Source organism: Aethalodelphis obliquidens, unplaced genomic scaffold, assembly GCF_003676395.1.
Source record: "Aethalodelphis obliquidens isolate GAN/ISIS:26980383/991018 unplaced genomic scaffold, ASM367639v1 scaffold82, whole genome shotgun sequence".
NCBI classification, from domain to species: domain Eukaryota; kingdom Metazoa; phylum Chordata; class Mammalia; order Artiodactyla; family Delphinidae; genus Aethalodelphis; species Aethalodelphis obliquidens.
In genome coordinates, this window is record NW_020838026.1 from 3,919,430 (window position 1) to 3,940,907 (window position 21,478).

Below are 21,478 nucleotides of genomic sequence, written 5' to 3' on the forward strand. Positions count from 1 at the left end.
CTCAGTTCTCAGCGGTAACAAGAACCTTCCTCGTGGGCTGCTTCCTCCCGGCAGCTCAGTCCCCGGACGCCGTGCCCTTCCTCTGGCTGCGGCGACGCCACTGGAGCCCCAGTCTGGGCTGTGGGCCGTGCTGACCTTACAAACCCTGGTGTGGCATTCTAGCGCTCGGCTCCAGCACTCCCCTCCCCAGAGGGCCCAACTGCTCCTCTCCGGTTTCATTCCATTCTCTTCTTGGGCTCCCACATCACACAGACCTTGAAGTACCTGACTTGTTTCTGCAGTTCACTAAGCTTCCTTGAAGGGTTGGGGTAAAAGACCATTCGAAAGGTGTCTCACCATGTTACGCTCTTTTTTTTTTTGGCCAAGTCCCCTGCATTGGAAGCGCGGACTTGACCACTGGATGACCGGGGGAGTCCCAGTACACTCTTCTAACGTTGAGGGCATATTTTAAAACATAATCACTGAGCCTTCATCACACTTATCAAAAATAACAATAATTCCTTAAAGTCCTCTCCTACCAATCCCTATGCATATTTCCTTGATTTTCCCAGTCTTTTTACTGTGGATTTGTTTCCATCAGGATCCAAACAAGGGCCTCACGATGCATTTGGTTATCTCTTCTGAGTCTATTTTGTCCGATAATAACTCACCCTCCCTTTTTCTCTAATGCCATTTTTGTTGCAGCATAATGCATTATTAGTTGGACAGACTGGGTCATTTCTCCCACAGAATGTCCCACCTTTTGGATTTAGCCAATTGTATCCTTGTCATTTAAGTAGTTCTTCCATCCCCCGTATTTCCTATAAATTAACAGCAGTTCTAATGACTTGATTAAAATCAGGATCAGTTTTTTAGGCAAGAAACGTTATAGAGATACTTCCTGTTGCATCACCACATATAATGTTTGTGTTGTCCCACTTTTAGGGAGGCTAAGGTTGATCACAGGGTGTAGGTGGTGTCAGCCTGACCCTTCCATCATAATGCTCCCCACTGACATTTCAGCTAATAGTTTTAGCCTCATTAATGGAAGTTGCCTAGATCAATTATCTCTTTAGAGGTGGAAAATAGTGCATTTTTAAAAATTCTATCATTCCTTCTGCATTTATTGGTTGGAATTCTCCTATTATAGGACCTACTTGTATGAAAGATTTAGTTACCCCATAATATATGGCATAGAAAAGATAAAATACTTTCTCATTATTTATTCATTTTCAGAATAAAAAAATATTACCCTAGCAACTTCCAATGGCAAGGCTATTAGGTTGTTTGTGATTTTTTTGGTTTCATTATGAACTCATGTTTTTTATGTATTTGATGGGTTTTAATCCATTGAAGTTATTATTCTTTTTGATGCAGAAATTGCCCTATCTTGGCCAATAAGGGCCCCTTTAAAGTGGTTCCTGTGTTGTTTTGACATGACCTCTAATAGTCTGGGAGAGTTTCCTTGCAAAACAAGTGGTCCATGGCTCACCATGTAGATTTCTTGTCCCAGACCTGGAATCAGCCATTTCACCATGGGAAATGGTATTTAGAGACCCATGTCAGGATTTTTATTTAATTAAGCTTTGCAAACATAATTGAGACTTTCTGTGTGGACATCTCTTGCATCTCACTGCCCTTTTTTTTTTCCATTGGAGGTAAATACTACCATGAATGTGTTATTTATCCTTCTTGTTTAAGTTTTTATTCTTTTACTACATATTTTGTATACATACATATTGAATGGCATTGTCTTGCAGATACTTAAATCTTATAAGATGGTATTACACTGTGTGTATCTTATTTCAACCAGTGTTTTCCACACTATACTACATTTTTTATATTTACCCATATTGGTAGATATATTGCCAGGTCATATTAACTGCTGCGTTTTCTTTCCTGGTATAAATATACCACAGTTCTGTTCCTGTTGATGAATTCTTTGGTTTTCAAATTTTGCTATTACAAACAATACTGCAGTGGATATTCTCCATCACACCTCACTGTGCATAGCATGAGAATTTCTCTAGGGTATATTTCTAGATGTGAAACTGCTCAGTCTTCGGGTATGAGCACCTTCAGATTTCCTAGATACTGCTAATTGCTCTCCAGAATGGTTGTGCAAATTGATACTTCCACCAGCAGTGTACAAAAGTTCCCACTTTCTTCCTACAATCTCACTCAAACTTGGTATTATCAGACTTTTTAATTTGCGAAGTGATTTCTCCTTGGCATCTTAATTTTCACTTCTGTGACTGCTAGTGAGGTGTGTCAGCTCCTTGCGTGGTTGTTTCTATTGCGTTTGAGAGCACAGTAGTTAAGACCATAGGAACTGAAGCCAGACTCCTAGGCTCAAGCTCAGCTCTATCACTTAACTATCAGTGATGTTAGGCACACTATTTAGCCCTTTCTGTGCTCGTTTCTTCATCTGTAAAGTGGGGGTGATAAACACCTGTCTTGTAGGGGCATAGTAAAGATTAAATGAGTTAATACATCTCGAGTGCTTAGGACAGTGCCCAGCCATCATCATCATCATCATCATCGTTATTGGCTCGCCGGGGTGCTTTCTATATTCTGGATACTATTTTCTTTGTTAGATTTTGCATTTTAAATATCTTTTCCCAAATGTCTGCAATTCGTCTTTTTACTTTGTTTTTGGTATCTTTTGTTTCTGCAGAAAGTTTTTTGTAATATGATGTAATAAAATGTTGTCCTTAGTTTTTCCTATACAGTTCAAGGTTTTGGTGTAAAGCCTAAGAAATCTTTCTATACACAAGGTCATAAAGACCTGCATTTTCTTATAAAAGTTTAAAGTTTTTTTTTTTTTTTTTTTTACTTGTAGGGTTTTAACCCACCTGTGATGTAAGAGAGGGATCCAACTTTGTGTTTTTCCACACACATAATCAATTTTCCAAGCACCATTTATTGAACGGTCTTTGTCTTCCCATTTATTTATAATTCTACATTTATTACATATTGGGTCCACATATGTGTGAGTGTGTTTCTGGGCTTCCTATCCTGTTCCATTGATTCATTTTCCAATTCTTGTGCCATCCCACTATGTCCGAATTTCGAAGACTTTTATTTTAAAATAAGCCTTCATATCTCATAGAACAAGTCCCACCTCCTCTCTTTTTTTTTTTTAACATCTTTATGGAGTATAATTGCTTTACAATGGTGTGTTAGTTTCTGCTGTATAACAAACTGAATCAGCTATACGAATACATACATCCCCATATCTCCTCCCTCTTGTGTCTCCATCCCACCCTCCCTATCCCACCTCTCTAGGTGGTCACAAAGCACCGAGCTGATCTCCCTGTGCTATGCGGCTGCTTCCCACTAGCTATCTATTTTACATTTGGTAGTGTGTATATGTCCACGCCACTCTCTCACTTCCACCTCTTCTTTTTTGAAATGGAATCTCAGTTCTTGGCCCCTTGCTCCTCCACAGAGTCTCCCGGAGCCTGAAGGACAGTGTAGACTGTGTCTAACATCTGAGAAATCTGGCTGGTAGCTGCTCTGATGACGGAGCAAAGGGAGGTATTAGGGAGATCCCACATCCCCAGAATTTATCTGAGTGAAGTGTGGAGGTATTTCCCCTGAGCCAGTTGTGGGCCATAGGAAAGACTTGCCTTTGTGGGATCATCTTAGACCCATGTAAGAGGGCCAGCTTCTATAAAGAACTAGAGCTGATGGTAAGCTAAGTAACCCGGTGGAAAAGATGCACTCTCCCATATGAATGACATGGGAGACGAGAGATTCCCAGAAACAGCAGGTGCCCCAAAACGTCCACAGAAGACCTTCCGGATAGAAAAAGTCAGCTTTAAAACTCCGCCCAGTCCCAGGTGATCTGACCTGCTCATAACGGGGCTGGGCCAGTAGGACCTTTCCCTTTGCTCCCCTTTCTTTCCCTGCTTCAATTCTAGAGGAGCCAGAGACCACCTAATGAGTGCAAGGGGAGGAGGAGAAAACCTAGTCGAGGAAACAGATGGCACACATACCGTGCTGTCTATTCCCATTGCAAGCTTTCCACCTGTTGCAGACTCAGGCTGGGGATGAAGATAAGCTTCAACTTGGTGATGCTGGAAGTTTTGACTATTACCTGGGACTATATATCTTAATTCATAAACTGAGACCATTTCTCACGATCAAAGGACTTTTTAGTTGGAGTGGCCAAAAAAGTGAATGAGTTTTCATTTATTCAGTGGCAAGGAAGAATTGGTCCACAATTCAGCTTACAAGGACAAGAGCGGGAGGCAAATAAGGACACTGCACAACTGTATTCCATGGATCCTACTCATGTGAGGTACTTATTATCTTTATTATGTTGCTGAATTAAATTTGCTAATATTTTACCTAGGAATCTTGCATCTACATTCTTAAGTGTGGTTAATAGATAATTATCTTGTCCTTGTCAGCTTTGGTATCGAAGTTATACTAACTTCATAAAAAGATCTGGGGAGCTGTCCCCCTTTTCTATCATCTGAAACAGGTATAATATAAGGATTATATGTTTGTTGATGACTTTGTAAAACTTGTCTCCAAAACCACCTGGGCCCGACTTTGGGGTGACTTTGGGGTACAGGAGACTGGGTAATATAACCTATAATTCCACTTAGGTACAATAAGGTCTCAGTCGCTGGGAGGCAAACAAATGTGGGGCACCATTCTCCCTGTGCATCGTGGAACCCTCACCCGCCTCTTAGGCCCCTCAGGTAGCATGGATAGCCCAGGGCTCATGATGGAAGGAGAATGCCAGTGCCAATTTGGATATCAAATTTTAGTAAAGCTGGATTTCTTTCTTTTTAGATAAAAGTTAAATAGAAATTGAAGAAAAAGGAAAAATATTGCCTCCCATACACCAGTGGAACCTCTTATGCACCCCATCTTTGGAGATGTGGACTGAACATGACCAGCAGCTAAAGCGGTCCGCGCAGAGCCTCTGCGGGGAAAGGGAGAGACAGGAAGAGGGGCTGGCGGTGGCAGCAGCCACGTGCAGGTTTTACCTGTGAGTCTGATCATAAGAGTCCCTGAGCGCGCTTGTTAACAAAAGAGACTCCCAGACTTTAGCCCAGACTTACCAAATCAGAATCTCAGAGTGGGATGTGGGTGGGTGCCTGGAACCTGTATTTTCATTTTGATAACCACTCCAGAAGTCTTGTAAATGGGCAAGTTTGGGAAACACACAAAAGGAGAATAAGCATGGGCTTTGGAGTTAGGCCAGAGCTCCATAATCACTCACCCTTTAATAGTTGTGGGCTTAGGGTGTGCCACTTAATCTCCCTGTGCCTCCAGGCCCTTAAGAAAAGGGGGTTAGTCATACCTCCCTGGTAGGGTAGCCACAAGGATTCAACGAGAGGATTCATGTAAAACACCCTGTACAATGTCCAGCACTTGGTAAACGGTCATCTTTTTTATGGACAGGCTTCTGGTGGAAGATGTGAGGCTTACATTTCCAACCTGCAAAACATTCATCCGTGAGGTTGAGATGAAGGGATGGTGCCTCAGTTCTCGTTTGTTCAGCATTCAGTCCCATTTTTCTGGTAGCAGTGATGGTTTTTTCTTAGAGAATCATCACCACCTTTTAGTGCCAGTTCATGTAGTTCAGGTTGATGGATCTGACCCTGCCCTTCACCTCCAAGGCTGAGTGTGATCAAGGCCTGGCCAATCAGCATACTCCTTTCCCCCTGGCCGCCATGACTGGTTCTGAATAAGGAGTATGACCCAAGTTGGTCCAGTGAAATTCCACCTTGGGACTTTTCACTAGAGCTGTGAGCCTGGAGCTGAGCTGCCAGCTGCCCGCTTGCCAGAGGAAGGGAGGGCCCACCTGAGAACGCAGCAACAGAGGAGAGAAAGGCTGAGATATGGGGAACATGGGACCAAAGCTCAAAGGAACCTGGAGCCCTGGAATCGAGACATGCTGAAGCAATTCCATCCTGGGAATTTTCAGTTACGTGAGCCAACAACTTTTTTTCACTTAAGACAGTTTGAGTTAAATTTTCTGTTACTTGCATTCAAAAGGGTTCTGACAATGAGTTTTCAGGCACTTCTTCTATTTTAGTCTTCAACTTACTGTATAATCATGTAAGCCCCTTTCTTGTCTGATACATTTTCTAACTTTATTAGGAAGAAGCAATCCCATGGCCTTAGCATTTAGACTTGATGGATAATGGAAATTGCTAAGGCATGATCACTCCCTGGGGATTAGACAACTCAAATCCTTTCCATCTAAATAGATTCTTTTCTCTCAGGGTGAGAAGGAGCTGATATTTAGGTAGGTCTCTGTTTTTGTTCTCCAAACTCTGAGAAAGGTTGCCGTTAAAGGGCAACACAACAATTAAAAGCTGTTGGATGTAAGAATGACACGCTTGGTTGGTATGCAGTACTGTGCAGCTGAGATGATTATTCTCAATTAATGGGCAAACATTACACAATTGTCTCTTTCAAGTCCAGAGTGCTAATATATAATACACAATCAGAGGGCATTGTACATCAGACTATAACTCATTAGTCAGGGCCAATTCTTTACCCCTTAGAAATAAAGTAGTCTGTTGTTCATGAAAGCCACAATTTGGAGGCTTTTAAATTTGCAGCTATAGACCAGGTGAAGGATTTCTATTTGGGAAGAATCCAGGTGGAATTGGGAACCGAAATTCCTGTTGCGAACTCATTATTAAGGCAAAATCAGTGTTGGTAGAATGGGGGTGGGAGGGAGGTGGGCTTTGATCTCCTGTGCCTCTCACCAGGAACCCCACTCAAGGATTCTTGGCCAGTCTGGCTGAGGCAGCATCTGCCCTGCTGAGGGACATCCCAGAATGGACATGTCCCTATGTGACTGCCCAGGGAATGCCAAATAGATTGGGTCATTTTATTCAAACCTGGAGGACTTGGCTGCCCAGGCACATGCTCTGTGGATGAACTCACTTTTGCTTTAGTCCACATGGCTGCCGAAGTCTGCAGCTCAGACAGCAAGGGAAAGAGGTGAGGAGAAGGCAGGGAGGGAGATCAGAGAAATCTGTGGAAGAGGATTGAATTACTGTCGGATCACAGAGTGTGGGAGACTCTGGGACAGATTGATGGGAGAGCCTACCCGGCTGGCAGGGACCTGAGAACTGTCACAGATGGCGGTGCTGAGCCAGCTGCCTTGCTTGTGCGTGCAGAGCACAAGCTAAATGGGAGCAAGACATCTTAACAGCTACCAAAACACCCAGCAGTATATCAGCCCACCTAACTGGAAAACAAAGCAGGCCTTTGGACTCCAAATCCCCCAGGCCAAAGCCATATCTACAATGTTATCCAGTGTCTTGCTTCACAGGGCATGTCTCTATCAGTCTTTCAACAAACACCTATTAAAAGCTTCTAAATGTCAGGGCTGGCTGTGCTAGGTGCTGGGGATGTGAAGGAAATATGCACAGTACTCCCCTCTAAGGGTCTCACCACCTAGTAAACAATTATAAAAAAGGGAAAAAATGCAGTAGGAGCTGGGGTAAAAGAGAGCACAAGTACTACAGGAAACAGGCACCAGCTTATGTTAAGTTGTTATGTAAAGCTAAAGAATTTGTATCTTCAAACATGCATGAACCACTCTTCAAATTCCACCCAACAGTTGTCTCTCATCCAATCCAGGCTCATACCTATGACCTCAGCATGGTAAAAATATCCCCCATGGCCCTTAAGGTCTAGTAATAATTTAATGTTTTGTTTTTCTCTGTATGTTCTCTGATGTGTTTTCATATCTCGGATGTCTTTCTTTTCGAGGGTGTTATTTACTCTGGTTGGTAGGATATGATATTAAAAGGTCAAGGCTTTAACTTTGTGGAACATTTAGCTTCATTTGGAAAGAGAATTAAGCCCCCACGATCAGAGGTCTACCCCTCAATCTAAGCCAGAGGCTTAGCAAATGTGGACCGTGTCCTTGCTTACTGGGGCCAGAGCAAGAGACAAAAAGAGGTTCGTTCCATTCAAACCCATCGTCATTACCAGATATTACGGCATTGACAGGACACAGCCATTACATGGTTTGGCAGCGTTACTGTGCTCATAAATAATGGTAAATATGAGCACGTGTGTGTGTGTGTGTGTGGGTGGGCATGTGCACATGTAACGTTTTGCAGTCTCCTTGAGGGCAGCGATAATGGTAATTATTGTGAACGGACAAGCATAACCCCAGATACTGACAAGGCACACTCCCTCATATCTCTCATGTCTGTGCTCAGCATCACCTCCTCAGAAAGCCCTTCCCTGATCACAACTAGAATGTAAAGTCACTGGGATTTCTGTCTATTTTGTTCACTGTCCACAAAAGTAAAGACCTGAACTTTTAAAATGTCATATTCCACTGAGTACATTAAACAACACAGTCAAGAAGAAAGATGTCCTATATATAGGATGAATAAACAGTAAGGTCCTACTGTATAGCACAGGGAACTATATTCAATATCCTATAACAAACCATAATGGAAAAGAACATGCAAAAGAATATATGTATGTAACTGCATCAATTTGCTGTACAGCAGAAACTACCACAGCATTGCAAATCAACTCTACTTCAATAAAATAAGTTTAAAAAAAAAAGAAAGATGACCAAGACGTGAAAACAGAGAATCTACACGGAAAAGAACACAATCATTAAATTGTTGCTAGACCTGAATGGCCTGGGGATAGTTTGACGCTGTTGAGGTCATGGATATGAAACTAATGGGACAAGAGAAAACCGTTGGACGGACATAAGGGAAGATGTGGCATCTGAAGAGTGGTTTATGTGGCTGAGGACAATCACGAAGTCTTTGGCTTCACATCACAACTTACATGAAATGGTGCTACCTTCTGGGTGCAGCTCCTAGAACAGTGCCTGCCACATAATAGCCACTCAGTAACTTCTTATTGAATGTCAAGCGCTCTTCAATGAAGTTTTTATTTGTTTCCTGTCATTTAATTTTGTAAAAAGGTAGTATGTTGACATAGTTCAACATTCATTTTAGTGTAAAAAGGTAACACAAGGCCTTGTTCTTACCCTATTCTCTGCCTGACTGGTTCCCACCCAGCAACCATGTCCTGTAACCATTTTTATTACTTTCCTTCCAGACTTCGTTTATGCAAATCAAATATAACTATATTTTTATTTTATTATGCAAAAGATAACATAGTATCTACTCTGATATTAACCTTGCTTTTTTTCATTCAATAATATAAGTTGATGAATGGGTAATGTGGTATATTTATACAATAGAATATTATTCTACCATAAAAAAGAAGGAAATTCTGCCATTTGTGATAACATGGATGGACCTTGAGGGCATCATGCTAAGTGAAATGAGTCAGACAGGAAAGACAAATACTGCATGATCTCATTTACATGGGAAATCTAAAAAAAAAAATCGTACTCATAGAAACAGAGAAGAGGTTGGTGGTTGCTAGAGGCTGGGGGCAGGAGGGAGAAACTGGGGTGAAGGCAGTCAAAAGGTACAAACTTCTAGTTCTAAGATAAGTAAGTTCTAGAGATAGAACATATAGCATGGTGACTATGGTTAACAATACTGTATTGTACATCGGAAAGTTGCTAAGAGAGTAGATCTTAAAAGTTCCCATCACAGGAAAAAATAATTGTAACTATGTCAGGTGATGGATGTTAACTAAACCTATTGTAGTGATCATTTTGCAATACATATGTACATCAAATAATTATGTTGTACATCTTAAACTAATACAATGTTATGTCAGTTGTTTCTCAATAAAATGGAAGGGAAAGATATAAGTTGGAGATTCTTCAAGTTCAATTTGGTGTCTTCAATTTTTTTTTTTTTTTTTTTTTACAGTTCCAGTCAATTCTACTGTTTAAATGTTCCACAGTTTATTAAACCAGCCCATGTGGATGGACACTTGTGTTGTTTCCAGTCTTTTGCTATTAAAAAACAAAAGCACTCTATACCATATAATAGTATAAATTCCCAGAGATAGGATTGCTAGGTCAAATAGTTTATGTCTTGGTAATTTTATATACATATTGCCAAATTGCCTTCCAAAGGGGTTATATAAATTTAAGTCCTCACCAGCAATGTAAAAAAAAAAAAAAAGTCTGTCTCCCCACCACCTTGCCAACAGAGTTTTATCAAACTTAGAATTTTGCTAATCTAGTAAGTAAAAAATAATACCTCAGTATGTTTTTTATTTGCATTTCTCTTGTGACACAGAGCACCTCTTTATTTCTATGAATGGATACTTCATACCTTTCTTATGTTTCTGTTAGGTTAATCGTCTTTGTATACTTGGCTTATAAGAAGCACATTACATATAGGGAGGTTAGCCCTTTCTCTGTAATGTGAGTTTCAAAATTTTTTTCCAGTGGTGTGTTGGTTAGTGTTTAGTAATGGTCTCTGGGGAAAATAAATCCTGGTTTATAGCATTTGCCAAGTTCCATGATGTAAATATTCCCACCACAGCCAATTTCAAGCTACCAACATATCACTAAATGTGGAGTTGGGGAGAAACGTGCAACACCAGGCCATTATGTAATATCTCCATGATACAGACACAACAGATGTAAACCACTCCAAGAGCATGGATGATAGCAAAGTGTAGTTAAACAATTAGAGTGATGAGTCTTTGAGCATATATTACCTTTGTTTCATTCTTTATTTAATTATAAGTTTATATAACTTAATTTTAAATAATGGCTGTGGTTGACAACCAGCTTGCAAAATTTCTAAAATTTAATAATCAGCTCCTGTGAGCCAGTGCAGGCCATCTCCAACACCCCACTGCCTTTTATTCTATTTGTTTTCTGCCTTTTTTTTTCAAATGATGTTTTTCATCATGCAAAGGTTTCATTCTGATATAGTTTTATTTATCAGTCATATTATTTATGAGTTCAGAATATTAAGTAACGGTTAGGAAGACCTTCCCCATTCCAAGATTATAAGAGTTTTACCATGTTTTCTTCTGACACTTTTATGGTTTCACTTTTATGTTTAAATCTTTAATCCATTTAGAGGATATGCTAGTGTATGGTGGGAGGTGCGGCTCCTACATGCAGTGTTTCCATCCAGTTATCTCACAGGAGGTGTTGAATGGTCCGTCTTTTCCCACTGGTTTGTAAAGCCGCCGTTATATGATGTGGCTTTCTCGATTTTAATGAACGTGGTATTTATCATTATTTGAATGATGTTTTAATTATGATTATAGTTCATAAACAGCTTCCCTGTGTCTGCTCATTTGATTCTTTAACCTATAGTGGTAGGTTTGGTAGATTATAATAGCTACCATATTTTCATGCCCAGCATACTTTCCCATCCTCTGTCTCTTGAATCCTTTAGGGAACTCCCCCTTCATGCAATGTGATCCTGGAGAGACGGTCAATTATGGTACACTGGCCAAATACTGTGTTATATATGCGACCTAGGCTGGCCAATCCAAAAATCCCAACCCATGGTAATAGGCTAGGGTTTGGACATCTGACCTGAGCAAGGCAATATAATCTTCCTTGGGAATGATATTTGAAAAAGATTTTCTGTTGGAATTGTTAAGCTGGGAGATACGTTCTTTAGATCTTCTTAACTGACACATAAATTAAAACTATCTGAGAAAAAGCCAAATAAAAAGAAGCAGAGCTAAGAAATGGAGAGCCAAAAAGTTTTAAAGGCATCATTTGGGTCTTTGGATCCAGCCTTGCTCCAAAGCCAATGCCCTTGGACAACCAGGAATAAAAGCCTACAAATTCCTTTTTTTATTTTTAACTTACGTTCATGTGTTCAATATGGCTTCTTATAATTTGCAGTCAAAAGAGTTCTAACCCTCTTCAATAGATATTACTGTTCCCACATTACAGAGGAAGAAACAGAGGTTGGTAGAGGTTAAATTCAATCAGTGTTAACGTGCTTCCCACTCTTTGCTCTTACCTTCTGGGACCCGTCCTTCCAGCACTGGCAGCTCCTCTCTTTGTGTATTGTATCCTGAAGATTTTCTGGTGATGACTGGGAAGAAAGGCCATATTAATGTATGGAGGCTGCTTACTATCTTCTAAAACAGTTAAGATTCTAAATTAGATCTGTTTTATTCCTCCTCATCAGACTTTCTTTTCCTGTAGCAAGGTGAAAATCTCCCTGACCTGACTTCTCAATATGATCAAAGTTTTGGCTTTATCCTTGGTATCTTTGGCTGGAAAGGTATAAAAGCTCATTATCCAATGATGTCACATTCAAATCAGCCTCAGAGTGTCTTTTCATATTGCGAGGAGAAATTTGATTTTCTAAAGTCCCTTTATAATTGGGAATTTCTTTATACTATCTGGAGTAGAGTATACCTCAAAAACATTCTGAGTTAGAACCAGGTCCTCTAAGAATTCTCCTTCCTATGGAACAGCTAATATTTAGAGCTTCACAATTAGAAATGTTATACAGACTTCTGTTAAAATGCAAACAGCCCCTGGACAGGTTTACACTCGAGTCTTTTGGCTATGTGCACTTTAATGTGAATTCATTTAGCAGATTGGAACATATTTTCACTGAGGTAGTAGGAGGCAAAGGAGGACAAGTAGGCAGAGAAGAAAAAGGAGAGGAGAGGCAGGGGATACTAATGATAGGAGAAAGAGTGAAGAAATGGAGAGGTGAAGACAATTACTAAATGCTTTCCTCCCAAGTCACTTCTGAGATAGAGCTGTGAACCACAGTCAGGGTTAGGACAAGCTGATATGACAGCTACCATTAGGAATGAATTGAATTAGATTCTCTGAGCTCTGAGGGGAGGATCTAATTCAGCACTAGAACCAGCCATATCATTATCTTCACATTTTCTTCTACTTGGTCATTTTTGGCATCGCTCAAGACCCTTCATGAGCTGGAATTAATATGCATCCAGAAATCAGACCCAACCATTTGTAGCATGTAACTGCAGCTGTCCCACACTGTCAGCAAGCACCAACTCCCTGAGCAATTTACTACCTGGACAGAAGTTCATTTCATAAGCTTATCTGTTCTCAACTGTCATCCAATAACCTAGTGGATTCCTCATCTATAAAATTTCAACTCTCCAAGCAAGTTCCTGTTCCAAGCCTCCTTACAGTGGCTCAGAGCGTCTTTGCTCCACCATTTTTTAGTAACTACACACACCTTCACTTAGGTTATATGCCAAGTGCTCTGATGCTCTTTGGTGAAAGTCCAAGTGAAGGCAAAACTAGGTTAAAGAAAAGACTTCAGCAAAATGGCAGCCTAGGAAGCTCCAAGTTTTCATTCCCCAACAGAAATGTTTTTTAGAAAGGCAGAAACTGTCTGAACCAATCTTACTGGAGCTCTGGAAAACACTCAAAGTTTTGAGCCACCAAACAAATACCCAATCAAGAAAAAGCCATCTTGGGGCTTCCCTGGTGGCACAGTGGTTAAGAATCCGCCTGCCAATGCAGGGGACACGGGTTCAAGCCCTGGTCTGGGAAGATCCCACATGCCGCGGAGCAACTAAGCCCATGCGCCACAACTACTGAGCCTGCGCTCTAGAGCCTGGGAGCTACAACTACTGAAGCCCGCGGGCCTAGAGCCCATGCTCTGCAATAAGAGAAGCCACCACAGTGAGAAGCCCGTGCACCGCAAGAAAAAGTAGCCCCTGATCGCCGCAACTAGAGAAAGCGCACATGCAGCAACGAAGACCCAATGCAGCCAAAGATAAAATAAATGTAAAAAAAGAAAAGAAAAGAAAAAGCCATCTTCAAAACAGCAGGAAAGTTCTGTGGCATTTTTAGTTACATTTACTCCACCCTTCCCCAGCATGGCAGTGGTTTTGGTCTTGAAGTGGTGGCAACCTGGTTTCCAGTATCATTCCTCAAACTAGAAGAAGCAGAGCAGAAATTATTTGCAAATTATTGTGTACATTTAAACTGTCCGGTGGATACCTGAAGGACTGACACAAGAGCCTGTCTCTGTTATGTCTAACTCAGAAATCAGGTGGTAAAAGAGGTGGACACTACTCATAAAACTTGCAAATGACAATAGCCCCACAGACTCCTGGAGCAAGAAATTATAGGTGGAAACATACAATAGACCTTCTAAGGTGCAGAGGACAATCTGGGGTAAGACTGGGAATCTAGGACATTTGAAAGCAGTCAAAAATATGGGGGGATTTAGGAAGCCATATGCACACCCAGGCAAGATGCGTGCTCAGAAAATTGCTGAGAAGACCTTAAGATTTTACCTGACTGATTGCTAGCCTCAGAACTAGCCTAGCTAAGTACTGAAGGAATGCCCTAGTACAGAGCCAATCTGCAAACACTGGAAGAGTTCCTGGCACTCAAGAAAATTTCTATCAAAACATCTGATTTTGAGCTGAATGTGAGCTAAAGGAACAGAGACTTCAGTGATCACATGTGACCAGCAATAGCCTCTGCAAAAATAGTTAGGAAATCACTCAAAACAAACAGACTATTACAGCCTTCAACAACAATAACAACAACAAAACCAGCAAACCCTGGGAAAGGGGAAGAATGTGATTTCCAGAGTCATCATATATATATATATTTGGCCATGCCCCTGACATATGGGATATTAGTTCCCCATCCAGGGACTGAACCTGCACCCCTGCAGTGGAAGCATGGAGTCTTAACCACTGGACCACCAGGGAGGTCCCCAGAGTTACCATATTATAGTAGTTAAATATCCAATTTTAAGCAAAAGAAGATTGCAAGGCATAGACAGAAATGGGCAAACATTCAAAGGAACAAAATCAATTCACAGAAACCATTCCTGAGGAAGCCCACACATCAGACTTACTAGATAAAACTTAAATATGCTCAAAGACCTAAAGGAAAACATGGATAAGGAACTAATGGAAACCAGGAAAAATCATTTATAGATAAAATGAGAGTATCAACAGAAATTATAAAAAGGAACCAAACAGAAATTGTGGAGCTGAAAATTACAATAATTGAAATGAAAATTTCACTGGAGGGATTCAACAGCAGATGTGAGCAAAGAGAAGAAAGAATCAGCAAGCTTGAAAATAAGACAATCAAAATCATAGAGTCTGAGGTGCAGAAACAAAAACAATGAAGAAAAGTGAACTAAGGGATCATGAAGTATACCAACATACCCATTATGAGAGTCCCAGAAGAGACAAGAGGGGGGTGGAGATTATTTGAAGAAATAATGGCAAAATATCTCAACTTTGATGAAATAAATAAACCGACAACTGTAAGAAGCCTGATGGACTCCAAATAGGATAAACTCAAAAAGACCCAACCAAGACATATAAACAAACTGTCCAAAGATAAAGAGAGAGTCTTAAAAGCAGCAAGAGAAAAGTAAATCATCATCACGTACTAGGGATTTTCAATAACAATATCAGCCAATTTTTCACAACAAACCCTGGAGGCCAGAAAGACATGAGATAAAATCTTTAAAGTACTGAAAGATAAACCTGTCAACCAAGAATTCTATAGCTGGCAAAACTTGCCTTCAAAGATAAATGAAGGGCTTCCCTGGTGGCGCAGTGGTTGAGAGTCCGCCTGCTGATGCAGGGGACGTGGGTTCGTGCCCCAGTCTGGGAGGATCCCACATGCTGTGAAGCGGCTGCCTGTGCTCTGCAACGGGAGAGGCCACAGCAGTGAGAGGCCCGTGTACTGCAAAAACAAATAAATAAATTAATTAAAATTAAAAATATAAACGAAAAATTAAGACATTCCTAGATAAACAAAAGCTGAGGAAACTGATTACCACTAGGTTGCCCTACCAGAAATGCTAAAGGGAGTCCTTCAGGTTAAAATGAAAGGATGTTATTCAGTAACTTGAAGTTGTATGAAGAAACAAAGGTCTCTGATAAAGTGTTTAAAAGAAAAAATGCATAAAGAATAATTACAGAGCTATGTTATTGGGCACTGTTATGGGTGGTATTATGTCCCCCACCACCACCACCAATTAATAGTTGAAGTCCTAACCCTCAGTACCTCAGAATGTGATCTTATTTGGACATAAGGTCATTGCAGATATAATTAGTTAAGATGAGGTCATACTGGAATGGGTGGACCCCTAATCCAATATGACTGCTGTCCTTATAAAAAGGGGAAATTTGAGACAGGCATACAGGGAGAATGCTATATGAAGATGAAGGCAGAGATCAGGGTGATGTTTCTACGAGCCAAGGAACAACAAAGATTTTCAAGAGACCACCTGAAGCTAAGTAAGAGGCATGGAACAGATTCTCTCTCACAGCCTCAAAAGATAGCAACTTGCTGACATGTTGATCTAAGACTTCTAGCCTCCATACCTGTGAGACAATAAATTTCTCTTATTTAAGTGATCCAATTTGTGATAATTTTTTAGAGTAGCATTAGGAAACTATTATAGGCACATAATACATAAAGATGTAATTTGTGACATCAATAACATAAAGTGGCAGGGGAAGACAGAGCTATATAGGAGTAGAGTTTTTGTACGCAGTTGAAATTAAGCTGGTGTCAGTTCAAATTAGGTTGTTATAAATTTAGGATGTTAAATGTGATCATGATTATAGCCACAAAAATATAGCTAGAGAATATATACAAAAGGAAATGAGAAGGGAATCAAAATGTGTGACTACAAAAAAAATCAACAAAACACAGAAGAAAGCAATAATGGAGTAAATGAGGAACGAAAAAGCTAACAGACATACAAAAACCAAATAGCAAAATGATGGAAATAAGTCCTTCATTATCAGTAACTGCTTTAGATGTAAATGGATTAAACTCTTCAATCAAAAGGCAAAGACTGGCAGAACTGATTTAAAAACACAATCCAACTATATAATGTCTAAAACAGATTCACTTTATATCCAAAAACACAAAAGGGCTGAAAGTGGAAGGGTGGAAGAAGATATCCCATGCAAACAATAATCCAAAGAGTGCCAGGGCGGCTATACTAGTTAGACAAAATAGACATTAAGTCAAAGACTGTTACAAGAGACAAATAAGGACTATCTAAGATATTATATATCTATAAAAGGATCAATTCATCAGGAAGATATAATAATTATAAGCATAGATACACCAAACAGCAGAGCCAAAGACTATATGCAGAAAACCTTGACAGAATTGAAAGGAGAAATAGTCCTTCAAAAATAGTTGGACACTACAAACCCTACCTTCAGTAATGAACAGAACAACCAGACATAAGATTAATAAGGAATAGAGGGCTTAAACAACACCATAAACTAAATATATATGTATATATATACATATATATGCAGAAAACTCTAGGAACAACAGAATACACACTTTTCTCAAGTGCACATGGAACATTCTCCATATGTTAGATGACAAAACAATTCTTAATAAATTTAAAAAGATTTAAGTCATGCAGAGTATCTTCCTATCAAAATAGAAGGGAAATTAGAAAATTCAAAAATATGTGGAAATTAAACAACATACTCTTAAATATCCAAAGAGTTAAAGAAGAGAAATTAGAAATTAGAAAATACCTTGATAAAAATGAGAATGAAAACACAACATATCAAAATTTGTGGGATGCAGAAAAAGTAGTATTAAAAGGAAATTTTGGGCTTCCCTGGTGGCACAGTGGTTGAGAGTCTGCCTGCCAATGCAGGGGACATGGGTTCGTGCCCCAGTCCGGGAGGATCCCACATGCCGCAGAGCAGCTGGGCCCATGAGCCATGGCTGCTGAGCCTGTGTGTCCAGAGCCTATGCTCCTCAATGGGAGAGGCCACAACAGTGAGAGGCCCACGTACCGCAAAAAAAAAAAAAAAAAAAGGGAAATTTGCAGCCGTAAAAATTTACATTAAAAAAAGGAGAAAGATCTCAAATCAATAACCTAACTTACACCTTAAGAGAACTAGAAAAGACAAACAGGGACGCTCAACACTAACAGACAGAAGGAAATAATAAAGATTAGAGTGGAGAAAAATAGAGAATAAAAAAAAATAGAGAAAATCAACAAAACTAAAAGTTGATGTTTTGAAAAAAATCAGTAAAGTTGACAACTCTTTAGCTAGATTGGATAAGAAAAAAAAGAGAAAACTCAAATTACTAAATAAGGTTGGGGGGAAAGGACATTACTATTTACTTTACAGAGATAAAAAGGATTATAAGAGAGTACTATGAATAATTGTATGCCAACACACTGGATAATCTAGATAAAGTGGACAAATTCCTAGAAACATACAACCTACCAAAACTGACTCATGAAGAAAGAGAAAATCTGAATAGATCTATAATTAGTAAGAAGATCGAATCAGTAATCAAAATCTCTCAACAAAGAGGCCTTCCCTGGTGCCACAGTGGTTAAGAATCCACCTGCCAGTTCAAGGGACGCGGGTTTGAGCCCTGATCCGGGAAGATCCCACATGCTGCAGAGCAACTAAGTCCATGCGCCACAACTACTGAGCCTGTGCTCTAAGGCCCATGAGCCACAACTACTGAGCCTGTGTGCCACAACTACTGAAGCCCATGTGCCTAGAGCCCGTGCTCCGCAACAAGAGAAGCCACTGCAATGAGAAGCCTGTGCACCACAACAAAGACCCAATTAAGACCCAATGAAGACCCAATGCAGCCAAAAATAAAAATAAGTGAAATAATACAGGTACAAAAGGACAGATACCATATAATTCCACTTACATGAGTTACCAAGAATAGGCAAATTCACAGAAACAGAAAGTAGATTAGAGGTGACCAAGTGCTGTGGGGAAGGTAGAATGGGCATTATTGTTTAATGTGTACAGTTTCTGTTTGGGATAATGAAGGAGTTCTGGAAAGGGTTAGTGGTAATGGTTGCACAACAATTTAAATGTACTTAGTGTCACTGAATTTTATACTTTAAAATGGTTAAAATGGTAAATTTCATGTTATATATATTTTACAATAAATTTTTTAAACTATATTGAAGATAAAATGTGTTTTCATAGCCCTCTCGAACCACCCATTGTCATTTGATCTTTTCCCCTTATTCAACCAAATGTATTGATTGCTAACCAGATGTCAGCTCTCCGATAGGTTCTCAGCTTTCAAAGATACACAGAATAGTCTCCGTCATAAAGGGCTTTATAATCTGTTTGGAAAGGCATGAAAGTAAATCTAACAGACAAAACTGGGTGATAAGTACCATGATATTGGTAAGCATAGGGAATTTAGGAAGCACATAGGTATGAGCATTTAGCTCAGGTAGGAAATATCTGGAAACACTTTCCGAAGATGTTAGTGACTGAGCTGAGTCTCAACATATAGGAGTGGCTAACTCCTGGCTAGGAGAAAGGGGATAAGTTTCTCAGGCAAGAGGAGCAATATGTAAAAAGACACAAGCAGTAAAGAGAAAATGAGCATATTGGGGAAATGGGATAATATATGATATGAAATTGGCGGGGGTGGGGTGGAGAGAGTAGGGTGAATATTGAAGAGTTGGACAGGGTTCAGAAAGTGCATACCTTATATAATATGGGAGTTTGTACTTTATCCTAAGGGCAATGAGTAGCCATTGTATAAGGTTTCAGAAAGAGGAATCATGTGATCAGCTATGTCTCTAAAAGAGACCTTCCTGGCTACACCAAGACAATGGACAGATGAGGGGTTCGACTCCAGGCATACAAGTGAGAACTGATAAAGGGCCTGAATAAGGCACTGGCAACGCCCATGGAGACTGGTAGCCAGAGTTGAGAAATGTTCATGATAACAACTCAGAAGACTAGTTATTGGTTGGATGTGAGTGATGGGAAGACTCTTGGGTTTCTAGCTTGGGAAATTTGGTGAGAGGTAGTATGGTTCACTGAAACGAGAAACTCAGAAGACACAGGTCCAGGGCAAGAGGGATCATTTCTGTTCAGAAATGTTGCACCTGTGGGGTAGAAACAGATGGCTATTTAAGTGTGGAGTTCAGGAAAAATGCTTGATGTACAGATGTAAATTGGAGAGCCCACTGAATAGAAAGGAGAATTTGCCTTAAAGGAACCGATGTCTAAACATACAATCACATTATAGAAGGAACTATACTCCTTCCATCCACCACAGGGTAATTCAAGGAAAGGAGCAGTTCCCCTGTGTGACATCAAAATCACACTATATGGGCAGTCACCCACTCAACCTTGTATGTAATAGGCTTATGAGAATAAACTGATTATCAGTAAACCTGGGAGCTTTCCAAACTGGTTTCTATTTTGAAGCAAAGAGGACTTCTAACATATATCTTGTGCATGGCAAATCAAATCTTAAATCCATATTTGAGATCAATCCTTTGGGAATCTTGTCAACAACCAGAAAAGGGTAGCTATCAAACAAAAACAAAACAAAACAAAAATAAAACAAGTGTTACTATGCTCTATTCTTTTTTTTAACGGGCATTCAGCCGTTTTTTCCCATAACTGTTCTTCTTTCCTTCTAGTGCTGACAGAAATTGTTCTTCCTAGCAGGTAGATTCTATCTGCAGAATTCCTAAAAAAACTGGATCACATCATATATGGGAGAGGAAGACCAGGCTTTAGAGTAAGAAAATCCTGAGTGTGAATTCCATTCCACCATTTACAACATCACGGACAAATTTATTTATTCACTCATCCATTTATGCAACAGACAGGTATAGAGCACATTCTATATGATAGGTCCTGTCCTAAATACATATATTTAATACTGAGCTGAAAGTTCTTGTTCATAGACCAATGAGGGAGCAGACATACAATCACAGAATTACAGAATAAGGTAATTTCTAGAAAATTGGGGAACACGGTACACCTAACTCTGCTTTTTAGGAAAGCTTTATTGAGACTTGAAGGAGGAGAAGGTGTTTGGCAGATAGGAGAGGTGGTAAGAACTATGAAAGATTAAAGGACCCTGGAGAGATGGGAAATAGAGGGGGAGGAGATTCCTGGTGGAAGGAACTACAAGACCAAAGTCAAGGAGGCATTAGAAAGTAAAACGCTGGGTTCTAAGAGCTTCAGGTCATTTTTATAGGGTAGGCACATGAATGATACGGACAGGTGTAAGCTTCCATGTGTAAGCTGGGGCCACATCATGCACATTCTGCTGTCTTTGTCGCCTAGAGGCACCATTGAGGCATCCTCCTTCCTCTCCACTTAGACTGAAGAAATACTACTCTTTGGGGTACATACTGCTTTTTCATACTATTGCTGTCTCACACTCTGCTTCGGAAACTCCCACTCATTATTTGGGGACTTTGACATTGTGTTCATAAGCTCCTCTAAATTCTGTAGCGCCCTGTATTACTCGGGGGTTCTCCAGAGAAACAAAACAAATAGGATATATACGTACAGAGAGAGAGAGATTGATCTTAAGGACTTAGCTCACACAGTTGTGAGGGCTGGCAAGTCCAAAACCTGCAGGGCAGGCCAGCAGGCAGGAAATTCACACAGGTTTCTATGCTGCAGTTTGGAGGAAGAGTTGCTTCTTCTGTAAGAAGCCTCAGTCTTTGGCCTTAAGAACTTCAATTTATTTGATGGGTCACACCCACATTATGAGGGGTAATTTGCTTTAAACAAAGTTGGTATACATACATACATATATATATATATATATATATATATATATATG

The 21,478-nt window shown here is 40.0% G+C and overlaps 1 long non-coding RNA gene across 1 annotated transcript in view; it reads right to left on the minus strand.

The window, feature by feature from the left end:
* Nucleotides 1–21,478, minus strand: part of LOC113612810 (uncharacterized) — a 68,022-nt gene that overhangs the window by 19,621 nt on the left and 26,923 nt on the right. The window contains exon 4 of the long non-coding RNA XR_003429976.1: nt 11,874–11,948. This is a non-coding gene — a long non-coding RNA (uncharacterized LOC113612810). The remainder of the gene's footprint in view (nt 1–11,873; nt 11,949–21,478) is intronic.